Source organism: Apodemus sylvaticus, chromosome 4, assembly GCF_947179515.1.
Source record: "Apodemus sylvaticus chromosome 4, mApoSyl1.1, whole genome shotgun sequence".
NCBI lineage: Eukaryota > Metazoa > Chordata > Mammalia > Rodentia > Muridae > Apodemus > Apodemus sylvaticus.
This window is the reverse complement of record NC_067475.1, coordinates 15,164,904-15,171,282: the sequence shown is the minus strand read 5'-3', so window position 1 is coordinate 15,171,282 and position 6,379 is coordinate 15,164,904.

Genomic DNA, 6,379 nt, shown 5'->3' with positions numbered 1-6,379 from the left:
TCTTGCAGTAGTTAATGATCTCCCTTGGGCAGAAGAGTCTTTTAATAATTTACCAGGGTAGATAAAGAACAAAGCTCTCCACCTGGAGTCCAGTTACGCTGGTGACCCAGACAAAGATTGGCTTCAAGTTCAAACTCCCTTTTCAAATGGAAAGCCTGCCCAGTAGCTGTATGCATAAAGTTTTACTGGAACCTTCATTCATATATTTGAATATCCCAGCCCTGTTATATGATCACCACTTTGGGGTGCCTTCCTTGAGGGGAACCTGCTCCGGAAAGTGGAAGAGATCAAAATGCCCCTGGACAAAATGAGATTTAAACGTTTGAAGAATTCCAGAGAATAAAAAGTTATCTTCTGGCTGCTCTATTAGAATTCTTTCAATGCTTTTGCAAAGAGAGTCATTACATGTTTGAAATAAAACCACAGACCCTGAGGACAACTGGAAAGGCTTAGGAGGTGGGGGCTAAGCTTGAAGTTTTGCTTTTTGATAGCTGTGAGGCTCTGAGAAGCTTATGAGGCACTAAGAACCTCACTGTCCCTGCATATGAGCTGGAAATAATGAGTTGTATATGAATCATAAACAGGTCAAGGATAATCAGAAACAAGGAGATAACAAAGGCTGTATCTTCATTACTTCACTGTCACTACCATCACCACTGTCACCTTCACCACCACCACCACCACCATCACCACCATCAATCACCCTTACCACCATCACCACTATCACCACCATCACCACCATCCCCACCATCACCACCACCACCATCACCCTTACCACCACCACCACCACCACCATCACCACCATCAATCACCCTTACCACCATCACCACCATCACCACCACCACCACCACCACCATCACCACCACCACCATCACCCTTACCACCATCACCACCACCACCACCATCACCACCACCACCATCACCCTTACCACCATCACCACCACCACCCTCACCAGCATCACTGGGATTTCCCATCTCCAAAAAACTGTGAATTTTAAAAAGACCCGATTGTTTTACCTCTGGACTATGCAACAGTGAGCTGTAGTAAGAATAAACCAGTAGTAGTCCAGGCCTATTATCCCAGCTACTGCAGGGGCTGAGGCAGGAAGATTGCCTCACATGGCCTGCCTAGGCTAAAGCGAATTCTAAGCTAGCCTGGGTGCCACACTGACGCTGGGCTAAGGGTGAAAACCAGGCACCGGAGAGACCATTTGGTGTTCAGGAGCCCACTGCCCTTCCGGAGGACTAGAGTTTGGTTCTTAGCACCAATATTAGACAGCTTGTCTGTGACTCCGGCTCTAGGGGCTCTGAATCCTCTGGCTTTCATAGGCACCTATACTTACATGCACAGGCCACCCCCACGCTACACACACATTCATTATTAAAAACAAAAATAAATCCTTAAAATTAAAAAATGAGGGGGTGGGGGAGACTTAGGGATATATAGCTCAGTAGTAGAGTCCTTATCTAGCTATTCAGGAGGCCCTAAGTGGAATTCCCTAGTGCCAATCAATTAATAAATCAATAAACAATAAACAGAGGAAGAGGAGAACCTTCTGGGCACCATGAACAACCTCTCCAAGTGACCTTGAGAAGTTCCCTCCCACATCGCTTTGTTTTGACTCTAACTGGTTTTGCTCCTTGAGGCACTAGTACGAGTAAGGAAATCAGTGCTTAGTAGGACTCCTGTGCAGGGCCTTGTCCTGTTTGAGCACTCTATCTTAGAAACCAGTCCTCTGCTGTAAAGAAGCTTAGGCTAGGCTGTGTAGGGTGACACTTGTCTTTAGTCCCAGCACTTCTGTGGGAGCCACGGGCAGGCAGATTTCTGTGAGTTCAAAGCCAGCCCGGTATATATAGCGAGTTCCAGGTGAGCCAGGGTTACATACTGAGACCCTGTCCCAAAACTAACAAACGAAAAGAAGCTTAGGCCAATACACCGTGCAATGATGAGGACCTATGGGAACAAAGAACACAGACGATGAACAGAGGACACTGGGATCTTCTAGCTCCAGTCAGGCCAGAGCTGAATGAGTTTCCTCACAGCTGAACCTCTTCAGTCAAGACAGTGTGACAAAAGGCAAATCAGCCACTCAAAGTCACACAATTTCAGAAGGGTTTGCAATGTGTCAAGCCCTACATTTACATTCAAAAGTCAACAGTGCCACTGGAACCAACTGTCTCCTTACAGACGGCCATGGTAGAAACCCTGGAGCTGTTAGCCATTAGACTGACACTCTGCTAAGATATTCAAGTCAAACTCAGTGTGCTTCCTTTTTAACAAATAAACTTGTTGACTGACACTTCAGTAATTGAGCACCTGCTGGTTACCAGGTTTGGGGGCTAGGGTGTGGGGTTACCCCACGGTAACCTACGGCATGCTATATGTGTCTTGGATTTCAGAACAGAGGCCTGCACTTTTACACTGAGGGATGTGAGAACTGAGAGTAAGTGTTTGTGGTTCCACTGGGAAGAAAGATGTGTCCATGAAGTGAAACTTTAAGGGCCTTGAGGGTGCTGGGAACTTGCTGCACCTGTCAGAGAAAAATCTCTAATTTGTAGAGTGACTCTGATAAATGGAGGTGGGTGAATCTGAGAGCAAGCAGGCTGAGAAATGAGACCTGAAGACCAGATGGTGGGAGGGATAACTACAGGGGGAGGAGACACAAGAGAAGAGAGTCGTGGCAGTCCTGATGGAGCGCGCCGCTCACAAACCTCCAAGATGACCTCGGAGAGCTTAGGTTCATCCCGTGAGCTGTCAGGGAGGATAACCACGACCAGTCACTGAAGGCCAAGGGAGGCAGGTCTCCACTTAATATTCAAAAGGATTCCAAACACTTCTAAGTCAGCCCCAGCAGAAAGAGTGGAGTTGACTCTACCAAAGCCAAGGGCCTGAGCATCCTTCTACTGAGGAGGTGGGAAAGGGACCCTGAACCAGTGGTGCTACGGATTACTCTTTCTCAAGTATAGGGTCACATGATTTATCCAAAGTGTGTGTGTGTCTGTGTGTGTGTGTGTGTGAAAGAGAAAGAAAGAGAGAGAGAGAAATAGAGAGAGAAATGGGGAGAGAGAGAGAGAGAGAGAGAGAGAGAGCGCTCAGGTCTCTCCTTCATCAAACACTGACCACTTTCTTGTCAGGGCAGGATCTGTAATTGGCCTGGACTCTCCAGGTAGACTAGGCTGGACACAAACCTGCAAAGATCTGGCTGTGTCTTCTTCGCCAGCACTGAGATGATATGTGGGGGAGATATGTGTATCACACGCAGCTTTTTACCTGGTTGCTAGAGTTCAGTGTCCTCTCGCCATGCTTTGTCCAGCACGCACTAGGTCCACAGTGCCCCTCTGCTGAGTCTCAGCATGACATGACAGCTGAGACACGCCTGACCACAGTCTGGGAGAATTCTCCAGGGCTGGGGACAGTGCCCAGCTCAGAACTGAACCCAGGGGGTGGGGGGGAGACCAGGGGATGAGAGACCAAGCAAACTCAAGGAAGTCAGCTGGCTTTTAGGTTAGACAAGGCAGCCCTACCCAGGAGCCCTGTGCTCCTGACTGAATTCCTCCTCAGCCTCTCCCCCTCTGACCCACAAAGCAACCAATCTTTTCAGAGCTTTGGACCCTGTTTCCTGCCAGAGCAGAGGTACAACTTCACCAGTAGCCCCCTCCCAGGGGGCTTAAGAGAGCAGCTCAGGCTCACAAGTTTGTGGAGAACAGATCTCAGAGGTCAAGATGAGGACTTCCCAGAGGCAGATCTTACGAGGATGGCCCAGGTGGGAGAATGCTTTCCCCTCTCTGGCACTGGGGCCACTGGCTGCTCCTTCCTCCCTGCGTGCCCTACGCTTTGTGCATCTATGCCTCCTCATACAGAATTCCACCGTCTCAGTGAGCTCTCCTCACTTTGCGTTTCCTCCAAGACTCAGCCTTTAGATCCTGCCCCAAATATAAACTCCCCGTAACCAGAAAGCCTCGTGGAGACATCCAACCCCACAGCACAGGGAATGTGCGACCGGGTGGTGAGTGCCTCAAAGCCAGAAGCTGAGGCTTGCTCATCCCTTACCCCTTAAAGAGGTGGTTCTGAAGCCAATGTGCCTCCATGTTTAGTACACACAGAGCCGGCTCCTGTCACAGCAGCACGTTCACTTACACTCACAGTGTCACATACTGCGATGTGTCATATACAGTGACAGTGTCACATAGTGTCACTGTGGCCCCTCTAACGAAGGCTGAAGTAAAACTCTGGTCAGAGATATGGCTTCTTCCCAAAGGAGGTGAAACAAAATAAACGTGGCTTCCAATTGCTTCTTTTCACGGTGCAGAAGCTGAGGCACCTGGGAAAGGCGTGTGGTTAACTGGGGCCCGGGCAAACCACCACTCTCAAGGGAGGTAGGCTGGTCATGGCCAAAGCTTTTCAAGCCACTGACCGAGCACAAAGCTCTACTGTGGGGAAACTCAATATCAGGGTGTGTCTTGTGCTACAGGAATAAGATATGCCCAAGCCCAAAGTTACGCGCGAGATAGACCTGGTAACGGGTATTGACGAGACAGGAGAACTGGCCAGCAAGGTCCTGTACGTGGCCAGCTCCCACAATCCACTGAAATTTTTTTTCCAGGAGTTTGATATCGCACACCAGTTCCCAGAAGAAACATAAATAGGGCCCCAGGGAGTCTAGCATGGAAATGGGGCTGGCTACGACCTGGCTACGGTCTCCCAGGCCTTTGAGCTGCTCCACAGAAAGTTAGAGCCCTGGCTGTGAGGCCCTCCCTCCCAGAGCCTCTGTCCAGTCCTGACACCAGGAGCTTAGAGGTTGATGTTACACTCGGTGCCACAGGAAGAGCAGGAGCCCCTCCTGCCTCTACACGGACAGCTTGGTGCATGTTTCTCTGAGGAGAAGATGGGGATTACACTGACAAGTCACTCAGTCACTCACTCGGTCACCCACTCAACAGGTTCTACCTTGGTGTTACACGTCTCAGGGTCACAAGTCTCGGTGTCACATGACACTTGGCATGCCAAAGTACAGAAGACAGTTTGAGTCTGAGGCCTGCTGGCAACTCGTAATCAAGGAGATTCAAGCCTCCATACTTTGCTGATGGAGTGAAAATGTCTCGAAATCTACCAGGTCTAAAAACAGATGTTATTTTATTGTGGGTAGTATGTCATGAGTTAGGATTCCTTTTATTTTTCCTTCCTTCCTTCCTTCCTTCCTTCCTTCCTTCCTTCCTTCCTTCCTTCCTTCCTTCCTTCCTTCCTTCCTTCCTTTCTTCCTTCCTTCCTTCCTTCCCTCCTTCCTTTCTTCCTTCCTTCCTTCCTTCCCTCCTTCCTTCCTTCCTCCCTCCCTTCCTTCCTTCCTTCCTTCCTTCCTTCTCTTCCATTTTTTGAGACAGGGTCTCATATATCCCAGTTGTCCCTAAACTATAACTGAGAATCATTCTGAACTCCTGCTCCCCGAGCCACTACCACCCAAATGCTAGGATCACAGGCATGCGTCCCCACACCCCATTTATGAGGTTATGGGACTTGAACCTAGGACTTGATGCATGCTAGACAAGTACTCTACCAACAGAGCTCTCTCCAAGCCCAGGCATGGTGTCATCTGATTGGCTGGGCTTTTCTTAGTGCTCCATGAACTGATGACATAGCTAGCAGCGGTCGCAGTCTCACATGGATGTATGGGGCACATGGACGGCAAACCGGTAGCGTGACACAGGAACCCAAGTGGGAGTAGATGGTGGGAGACACACTTGATCCCCTGGTAGTGTCCCACGTGGGGTTCACTTTGCAAAGGATGCATGTCCTAAACTGAAAATAAGTCCCTTCAAGGAAGCTGGAGTGGACTTACCTCACCCTTTCTGCTCTGAGGGTGAGAAGCAGTGTGTAGCCCAGCTCTGACCCAGATGAGAGGCAGAAACTGGCTGGGAGGTCATCCTTTGAGGCCAGGACATGAGCCACTGATGGTGACTCTCTGACTCCTACGTGGAGTCCTTATTCTCTTGCTTTCTACCTCTTACCCTCTCTCCATATGTGTGTGTGTGTGTGTGTGTGTATGTGTGTGTGTTCACACACCGAGGGACAGACACTGACATATTGATATATGTAAATGAGATACAGATATGTAGATATATGCAAATGAGAGCGTCTCTGTGATTGAGGCCAGGAGTTGATTACAAGAAGAGTGCAATGTGACTGCTAATCTTGGCTCCTTGGCCAAAATTCAGGAGGGGGGAAAAAAGTCTTAGAATCTACTAATGTTACCGGGGATTTCTTCTCTTTCTTTCTCGGGATAAATTATTCCTCACCCCAAACATCAGAAGCTCCAGTTGCCGGAGCTGAACCTCTGCCATGTCCTATTTATTTAGATTGCCAGGGGACCTGGCTTCTGATTTA